Source organism: Cupressus sempervirens, chromosome 3 (genome assembly GCF_028749045.1).
Source record: "Cupressus sempervirens isolate cs-2001-9-10 chromosome 3, ASM2874904v1, whole genome shotgun sequence".
NCBI classification, from domain to species: Eukaryota; Viridiplantae; Streptophyta; class Pinopsida; order Cupressales; family Cupressaceae; genus Cupressus; species Cupressus sempervirens.
The window spans coordinates 893,693,064-893,703,826 of record NC_143120.1 but is presented as its reverse complement, the minus strand read 5'-3'; the positions used below and the strand labels follow the sequence as shown (position 1 = coordinate 893,703,826).

At 36.5% G+C, this 10,763-nt stretch overlaps 1 pseudogene; it reads left to right on the top strand.

The window, feature by feature from the left end:
- Positions 1-2,353: 2,353 nt before the first annotated feature.
- The window catches only part of LOC149569675 (uncharacterized), a 29,709-nt pseudogene continuing 21,299 nt past the window's right edge, over positions 2,354-10,763 (top strand).

Here is a 10,763-nt window from a genome sequence, read left to right as displayed (position 1 = left end):
ACAAGGGAAAAGTTGAATCCACAAGAACCACCTTCAATCATCCCTTCAATTACTCATGTACAACCTTTGGTTCAAGGTTGATATAAGTACTAAAACTGATACAATTGAGAAGAAAGTAGAAGAGAAAGACACTACTACTAGTCAATAGTAGGAAACAGGATAGATAGATTGATCTATACCTATAGCATAGAAACAAGGTACTAGCCAAGTCATAGTGATAGAATAGGGTAGGCCTAAAGAGAGTATGCTCACACCAAAGGTGAAGGAACAAATGGTCATCCAAGCACTAGTAGCCTTACTAGCATCTGCCACTCCTTCTATGCAAACTCTTTCGAGGCTGAGCATAGATGCCACCCTACTACAAATTTTAGTGCCAAGCCCATGCTCATCAAAGGTAGAAAATGTAATCCATTATGGAGAAATAATCCTTGATGAAGACATTTTTATTCCAAATTATGACTATGATATTATGACATTGGAGCAAATAGGCATTTTGCAACAAGCCTTAGAAAGGAAAAAGCATCAAAAAAATCTTAGGAGAGAACACAAGAAGAAGCAAGTTCTTCAAGATATAAAGGACATCTTTTAAGATGCATTTAGCCTGCCGACTCCTAAGAGACCAAGCCACAATTGACTGATATAGTGGAAATGGTCACTAATGAAGACCTTGATACAAATGCAAAACTCTTAGAATGGTCTGAAAAGAAGTTTCAAGGCAAGGTAAATGAGAAAATATCTAGTGAGATAGCACTACAACAAGTTGCATTAGCAATACAGATTGAGGATGTGAAGAAGGTACTTGAGAATACATTCTCATTGTACACAAAACTATGTAATCATACACTCTTCACCCAAGAGACAAAAAGCTACATTCTGAGTCTAGAATACAGAATTACTACATTAGGTACCAGCCTACCTACAAATCCACCCCAGAGTGAGAAGCACTTTAGGACACTGCTTCAAACACAAAGTCAATTAGCTATATTGATAGAAAATGAGGCTAGCATAAGAGCCAAATTGACATGCATACAGGTATCTCTCACCCCACACATGGAGATACTACACAAGGAGTTAGGCTATGTTGAGACTTTATTGAAGAAAGACCCCAATCGTTGTACTTTAGATGGTTTATTGCACCTTGCTTCTAAGATTGCAATCCAAATTAAATCATTGGATGTTACATGTGATAACTAGGATGTAGCTCTAAGAATAATAATGGATGTCCATAAATCTTTTTTTGACAAACACACTATAAGTGTATAACCCATTTGACATAAGTGTCAAAAAAGGGGGAGATAAAGACAAAGGGGGAGATAGAGAATATAAGGGGGATAAAGAACAAAGGAGATGTATGAACAAAAGAGAAATAAATAATAAAGTGGGTAGAGTTATATCATTGAGGTGATATACATTTTTGAAAGAAATTGAGAAAATAGGGACAAATATTAGCTAAGAGAGAGCATATCAGATGAAAGAGTATCATATGCAATGCATTGAAGTCAAAGGGAGCACAAATTTTGGATACAAATCAAACACATTAACTTAGTGGGAGTTATAAAATTTTGAGGTATACAAGTTAGTGCAAAATCTAGAAATTTTGAAGTTTTGTATATAAGCCGAGTCATGGATATGTTTTTGATTAGGAAAACAAGTTTTATAGGGATCTTGAAACCCAAAGTTTTACAGCAGAAAACAACATAAAGTAAAAAAGACAGAAAAAAGCTGCCTCAAAAGGCCAAAAACAAAAAGGCCTGAAGCCTGGGAAACAAAGGCCAGGAACAAAGCTTGGCGGGCAGATTAGTGTCCCCTCTTTTCCATTGCTTGCAGGGTTTCTGCAGCATCACTTTCCTTCTAGTTGGCCTCTTCCTCCTGGATCATGGGGAGGAAATGCATCTAGTCCCCCTAACTTTCCTTGATTCCAATCTCTTTTTGAGGATCTTCTCGGCTGGTTCTGTGCTCTGTACTATGCTCCCCATTCCCCACAAGACCGACATTGGTCAGATAGTCCCCCAGATTAACAATTTTTTCATTCAAGGTATGGAGGGTATCCACAATCTGTTTAGTCTGAGTCATGGATATGTTATGCTCAAGAGATTAAGGATAATATTGTATATTCAAGTTTTTTTGACATTCAGGTTAAAGGGGCAGATTGTTGATGTCAAATTAGTTTTGACAAGTGAGTGTCAACACACTTAAGCCATTTACTTAGTTCATGTCAAACTAGTAATACATGTTGAGCACAACATGTAAATATTAGACCATGCCAAGTTACAATGAGTTTTGAGTCACTCATGTGCCAAGTCACTCAAGTGTCAAGCAGATAGATCATGCCGAGTGATTTAGGAGCTGAGTAATGCAGGTGCTGAGTCACAGTATACAAAACAATGCATGTCGAGCATCAAAGACTTCATATGCCAAGTGACATAGTTTTGACAAAAAAAATTTGTAATGGCACAAACAACTATGTAAACCATTTTTGAGCCAACTTAAGATTATATTTTGATATTTTGGAGATAAGGACAAATCTATATTTGGATTCCCTATGCAATTACATGCAACCAATAAAAAAAGGGAAGGTTTAAGTGACAAAATAAATGAATCTCAGCCATAGATTCATACCTAACCCTAAGCCACCTAAGTCTTATTAAGGAAGATGAAGCCCTAAACTCTTTATGATGATGAATAGGCAAAGGAGTGAATGGAATGAAGAGTTGAAGGAGTGAACATGATAGTTTGCATGCAAAGCATTCAAGGTGACTTAGAAGTTGTGATGAATGAGTGAATTGTAGAATCAGTTAGAGAAGAATAGAGGATAGAGAAAAGGATACAACATTGAGATATCTGATCATGAAGGATCAATTAGACATTGTTTAGAGGTGATCTATTATCAGAAAAGCAAGTGTCAATAGCAAGATCTATGCTTAGAAATTTTAATAGGTGATTTTAGTTAAATCTCTTAACAGAGTAGTCCTAACAAGATGTGTGAAATCCTTTAATATGGTGCTTACTTAGTTGTGAGTTGAAGTCCTCTAACAAGGCACACTTCTAACAGGGTTTTGAAATCCTCTAACAAGGTGAGACCTAACAGTCTTTGTAAGCCTTTAATAGGGTAGACCTTTCACAGGGTAGATCATGTTTCATGGTCAAAAGATTGTAACCTTCATTGGATACACTTTATTAATACAATAGTGAAGATTTTTTGGTGTCAACCCCACCCCAATTTTACCTTCTCACTTGGAGAGTTTTCATGTAATCATATCTGGTGTTATGTGTGTGAATGCTTACATGGTTATGTGATTTAGATGCATATGCTCTACATGTTATTTCAGCTTACTTATGCATGTAATGAATGAATGGTGAAATTTTTATGGGTTCAAGGTTAAACTACTAATTCACCACCCACCCCCTGCCCCACCCCCACCAAAAGTTTACTCTTTCCCCTTGTATTTGCAATAGTTGTGACATGGTGAGGTTTGTATTACAAAAACTTCATGTAAATAACACTTTCTTTTTACAACACTACTTATAATTATAGCATTATTACACATTTGAGTTTATTTAAGGCAATTACTAAGTGTTGAAATAGGACATCTAATGTTGAAAGTGAAGCTAGTGGAACATTGTTTGTTTTCGTCAACATTATAACACTTAACTTTTATTTTTGGACACTTCTAGCTAGTAACCCATTTGATCTTTATCCATTGCAAATGCCTTTGCTAACAATATTGTATTCTTCATCTCATGATGAAGTGTGGATGCCTCCTTTAGTTAGTAGTCTGATATTGCCGAGCGTATTATTGGAAACAAGGAGCATGCAAACATCCTTCTATATGCTTGCTATAGCTGGTAAAACCTTATTTTTCTATATTTTGTAATGTGCTAATCATGCAAATTATTTTTGTTGAGTGGATTTTATACTCATGTATCTATTTTTTGCACTAATAGATAGACCTTTAGTTGATAGAGCAACAAAGGCCACTACTACTAAAGCTGATCCATTTCTTGGAGCAATCTGTGTGACTAGTACTGGTTCATTTGTAGGGACATTGTTGTTGAACAAGAAAACTATGTTTTTGTTAAAATTATGAAAGCTTCTAGATGCTTTAAAATTTTCATTATTGAAAGTGTAATTTTAGTTTACTTATACATCATTTTGGACTAATGATCCCTTTATGTTTTTGTAGGAAATAATGTTTTCTTTGATCATCTTTTTTACATGACATTGAGGCTATGTGTACCCACCATATGTAAAAGGTACATAGTTTTGTATTATTGCTACAATAGTTTTCTTTTCTTCCATTTACTAAACTATATTAAAGTTATTGATCTAACAAAAAAAAAATTAAAGTGGAATGAATGGGGTTCTATATTAAAAAATCATTTGATTACATCTTTTGAGGACCTATTTGGAAAAAACATTTTTGACACCGCCCTACTTCTGAAAAGAGCATCAAGATGACAATGTAAAGGAGAAAAGGCTACATGATAATAAAGTGATGGGGACACAACCCAAGCACAAAATGGACACAATAGGAAAGGAAAAATTTTATTAACTATGAGAATATGCTAGTACACTTACTGTAGAGAAATAGACTCCAAAACATGCCCTATGGGCTTACAATAGCATAAATCTAGAGATAATTTCTTCTTCCAGTACCTTTTCTCAAACTCCACTCCAAATTGCCTTTTACAATGCCAAAAATGTCCTTAAATAGACTCTAAAGGGTTAAGGATTAGGAATAAATTCTAAAAAGTGCTAGTTGGCATCCACTGACCAAGTAGAAGGCTCTAGAAGCTGCATTAGAAGTCAACACAAAACTAGAAGAATCCAAAAATGGTAACCGAACTTCTGGGAGGCATAACTTTTGAATCGTAGCTCTGATTGACAAATTGTTTACATTTTTGCAAAGCTCTCAAAGCGCTCTATAGCCCTATGGACAAGATTCCCTCATCCCCAATTTTTTGGCTTTGTACGAGGTCATTTAATGCCCCTAACTTGACTTTGAAGCATTCTTAAGAGGTTTCCAAAAACTAAAAAACTGTAATAACTTTCAAATCGTGGGTCCTTTTGACCTGATTCTTTTTCTAGAATTCTCTAAATTACAATTACATTCATCCAGCCAATTGACAGCCTCTAATTTACCAAAATTATGGCTCAATTACATACTCCTATTTTTTCAGCATTTATACACATCCCAAGGTGTTCAAATACTCTAACCTAGAACACTGATAGTTGAACTATGAGAGTTGGAACCTTTATTTGACCCAAATGGATATCCAAAAATGAAAACACATGAAGCAGAAACTAAGTCTAAGTACATTTTTTTGGGTGACACATGATTGCCCTTATACCTTTGGGTGCTCCTACATCTGACACCCAAGGTAGATTGAAAAGTGACCCTATCACTTTATGGATGGTAGAGGAAATCCCAAATGGGAAACCTCAGCTGTTGATATCCAAGTTGAGTCCTCGATTGGTCAACCTTTCCAATTAACTAGATACTCTTCATACTATCTATTTCTGGTACTCCTTCCTACACGATGATCCAAAATGTCTTCTATCTCCTCCTTCTTAGAAGTAGGAATTGGACATGGCTCTAACATTAGCTCCTCATCTAAACCATCATCATGATACTCTATTAAGTTTGCAATGTTGAAGAAAGGAGAAATGTGAATTCCATTTGGTAACTCCACCTTCTTCAGAATTTTATAGGGGCCAAATTTCTTCATCTTCAGCTTGTTGTAAGTACCTATTGGAAATCTCTCCTTTCTTAAGTGTACCATGACTAGATCCCCTACTTGGAATTCCTTATGTCTTCTCCTTTGATCAGCCCTAGCTTTATACTCTTGATTCATCTTGATAATGTGTGCTTGGACCTCCTCATGTAGGTGCTTGATATGTTTAGCAAACGCTTTTGCTTTAGCACTTGTCCTCTCCCCTTGCTCCATCTTCCTCAATTCTAGTGCAGTCCTTGGGCTACTTCCATATACAATTTGGAATGGCGATTTTCCAGTACTTCTATTTAATGAGTTATTGTAAGGAAATTCCACTTATGATAGAATCAAATCCCATCCCTTGGGCTTATCCCAAACTAAACATCTTAGCAAATTCCCCAGACTTCTATTTACCACTTCTGTTTGGTCGTTAGTCTACGAATGATGTGTGGAACTGAATTTCAAGACTGTTCTCAACTTCTTCCACAATGTTTTCCAGAAATACCCCACAAATTTAGTGTCCCTATTAGAAACTATACTCTTTGGGAGGCCATGTAGTCTTACCACCTCTCTAAAAAACAAGTCTGCAATATGGAAAACATCATGAGTTTTATGGCATAGAATGAATGTGCCATTTTAGAGAACCTATCAACCACTACAAATACTGAGTCATTACCCCTTTGTGTCCTCAGCAATCCAAGAACAGAATCCATACTTATGTCCTCCCATGGCTTTGATGGAATAGGAAATGGCTGATAAAGTCCAGTATTGTGACTAAATCCCTTGGCCACTTCATAAATTTGACAATTTTGTACAAACTTCTTCACATCTTGTGAAATTTGAGGCCAAAAATAATGTTCTCTAAGAATGGAAATGGTCTTATCTTGACCAAAATTTCATGCCATCCCTCCACTATGTTTCTCCTTAATTAGATTTTCTCTCATAGAACTCCTTGGAATACACAATTGACTACCCTTGAACAACATACCATCCTGAATTAGATAGTCTAACCACTTAGTTCTATCTCCAGCAATAGGTTCTTTACAAGCTTTCCATACTTCAGGAAAATCAAGATCCTCAGGGTATAGATTCTTAAGTTCAACAAACCCAACTACTTCAACGTACATTATTGTAAGCAACAATTGTCTCCTACTTAATGCATCTGCAACCCTATTAAATTTTCTACTTCTATGCTTCAACAAAAATGTATAGCTTTGCAAGAGCTCTACCTGCTTCATATGTCGTTGGTTCAATTTACCTTGGCTATTTAGATACTGTAATGCCTAGTGATCAGTATATAAAACAAATTCCTTTGGCAATAAATAATGCCTCCATTTCTTTAAGGCCTGAACTATTGCATAGAACTCTTGATCATAAACAAAATATTTCTTTTTCGATTCATTCAATTTTTCACTAAAATATGCAATAGGCTTACCTTCTTGGCTTAATACAGCCCCAATAGTGCTGCTACTAGCATCACAATCCACCTAGAACACCTTGCTAAAATTAAGAAGTGCCAACACAGGTTGTTCTATCACCTTCTTCTTCAACAATTCAAAACTTCTCATAGCTATCGCAATCCATTTGAACTCTTTTCTATCCCCTCTTATTGTGTCAGTTAGGGGTGCACATATGCCACTGAAATTCTTAATGAATTTCTTATAAAAACTAACCAAACCATGAAATGATCTCACCTCAATAGTAGACCTTGGAGTAGGCCATTCCAAGATGGCTTTTACCTTCTTTGGATCCATGTTGAGGCCTTCAGTTGATATAACAAACCCCAAGTAAACTAACTCCCTTTTTGCAAAGATACACTTTTTCAAATTAATTAACAATTTCTCTTCCCTTAACCTTTCAAGGAAACTACAAATATGCAACAAATGTTTTTCCAAAGTCTTGCTAAAAATTAAGATATCATCTAAATAGACAATAACAAATTTTCTCAAGAACTTCTTAAATACCTCATTCATAAGCCGCATGAAGGTGCTTGGGGCGTTCGTTAATCCAAAGGGCATAACTAGCCACTCATAAAGACCCTCCTTGGTCTTGAAGGTAGTTTTTCACTCATCTCCTTCTCATATCCATAGTTGGTGATGACCACTTTTGAGATTTATCTTTGTGAAGTACTGAGCTCCACTCAAACAATCCATAAGATCATCCATTCTTGGCAAAGGAAACTGATACTTGATGGTTATCCTATTTATAGCTTGAGAGTCCGTACACATTCTCCACTCTCCATCATTCTTTGGTGCTAGTACTATAGGTACTGCACATGGACTCAGGCTCTCTCAAATAAAACCCTTCTTTAGTAGCTCTTGAACCTGTCTGTTTAGCTCCTCGATTTTAGTAGGAGTCATCCTATGAGCTTCCTTGTTAGGCAAACTAGCTCCAGGGATTAAATCTATCTGATGACTAATTTGCCTTACTGGTGGCAATCCTTCTAGAACATTATTAGAGATGATATCTCCAAACTCACCTAATAAATCTGAAACTTCAAGTGGTATTTCACTACTACCTTCCTTATCTTTTCTAGGAATCAAAGCATAACACATACACTGATGTTTCATACCATCTAAAAAATTTATTCCATCAACAAGATAGATCCTAGCACTGCTACATACCATTTCACTTCCTTTTTCATGGGCTTCAGTTTGTGGCGAACTCCATCATTTTTTAGAGAGTAGGTGTTTGCATGACCATCATGTACTACATGTCTATCAAACTACTACGGTCTACCCAACAATAGATGGAAAACATCCATTGGAATAACATCATAGAGAACTTCATCATGGTAACTCCCAATTTTGAACTTCACTTATCAGGACCTTATGCTCATCCTTCACCCAAGCTATCTGATAGGGTTGGGGGTGTTTCTCCCTCTTGAGCTTCAGCTTAGAGACCATCTCCTCTGATACCAAGTTGTCAGTGCTACCACCATCAATGATCACATCACAACATTTATCCTCACACTTGCACCTGGTATGGAATAGACTCCTCCTTTGTCCTAGTTCAACCTCCCCACTTAGTAGAACCCTTTCATTTACTAAAGTCTCTCCTCTTTCTGCATCCTCTGAATGTGATGACTATGCATCCTCATCCACATGAGCAACCCTAGCTTGGCCCTCAGCTCTCCTATCTGTCCTTCCTTGTCATTAAGGGTATTCAAAGGCACAATGGCCTTGTTCATTGCAATGGAAATAGGTACCACAGAAACCTCCTCTTCTTGAAACTTTTCCATATCCTTTACCTCTTCCTCTCTGATCTCCAAAGTTTTGATCATGGGAGTAGTTGAAATCCTCATTCCTCTAGTTCCTGCTAGTACCCACATCTTCATTTTTCTTTTGGGTTTCATTTCAACCTCCAGATGACCTACCACTACCCCTTCCTCCTTGACCACACGATCTTTGTCTGCCTTCAAAATTTTTATTTAGCTTCTCTTCAACTCGTAGGGAAAATTGGTATGCCTCTTCAATGTTGGTCATTCTTACCAGACTTAATTCCTCCTGAATGCTAGGTCATAACCCACTGATATAATGAGAAACCTTCTTTTTATTTGCTTCTGCATGCCCTACTCTAATCAGAAGTTGGTAAAACTCCTCCATATATTATTGGATTGATTTTCCTACTTGATTTAACCCATGCATCTTCTTAAACAAATCGAGCTTGTAGTCAACATGAATGAACTGCTTCTTTAGTTTATCCACCATGCGATCCCACCTTGTGATCTTATCCTTTCCTCTTCTATTTCTTTCCAATTGAACCTCTTGCCACTAGATTTTGGCATGGCCCTTTAGTTTGGCCTTTGCAAAATTAATCCTATCTAGATCCCTAATATCCTCATACTCAAAGTACTCTTCTAGTTCATTGATCCAGTCGATCAACTCATCTGGTTTTAGATTTCCTAAAAATACACCCACATCAATTGTAGGTCTTTTCCCAAACTTAGTAATGGCCCTAAAAAGCCTTTCCTCTACCTAATTTAGAACTTCCCCTTCAACTTCCCCTTCTGATCCAATTTCTTCTTCCTCATTGTCATCCTCACTTTTTTCACCTATAGTAACATTTGTTCCTCTGCAAAGCTCCTCTTGCAATGCTTGTACCTGGCTTTGGAGGGCTCTAACCTCCTCAGGATTAATAGCTCCGACCCTTCCACCATGCTCTCTTTGTGGAGGCATCTTCTTAACTCAAACCCACAACCACATAGTCCTGGTGCAAACTACCTCACAGTCAGTGCTCTGTTTACACACTCAAGAAAACCAGCTCTGATACCACTTGATGGGGACACAACTCAAGCCTAGAAAGTTGGAACCTTTAATTGACCGAAATGGGTATCCAGAAATGAAAACACATGAAATAGAAACTAAGTCTAAGTACATTTTTTTGGGTGACACAGGATTGCCCTTATACCTCTAGATGCTCCTACATCATAAAGGAAATGAACCAACACAAGGAAAAAGAAGGTATGTCATGATAGTATTAAGTAGAAAGTAGAAAGTAATCATGCACTAATTAGTGATATTTGTAATATATAATCTAACATGTTTCAAACTATTCATAGACTATAGGATACATCATTGACTACAAAAGTGAGACCAGAAAAGGTTGGGCAACACAAACTTGGCTCTAGTGGCTATATGAATCTTTAGTCTCGACTTGTAAGTAGAAATATTGGAATTTCATATAATTTTACCTATATAGTGTTGTGAACAATTTTCTTTAATCAAACGATACAAGCAAAACTGACAATATTAAGAAAAAAATATAGGGTGCAGAATTCAATGTGTAACTCATGGATGAAGATAAAAAAATTATTTTGAAGGCAGGCTACAAAGTCATGGTTGCATGCTTATGCCAAGAATCTAAAAGCCATACCCAAGAATCTAGTGCACCAAATGAGACATAGGTAAATTGGTCAGATGAAAAGTAAATCAAATTGAATAGTTGGGAAAAAAAATTGGTGTTAGTTTTCAACATAAATTGATAGCATAACAATGTGCATAACATTTCATTGCAACCTTCATATCCTATCACAAAACCTACTTGTG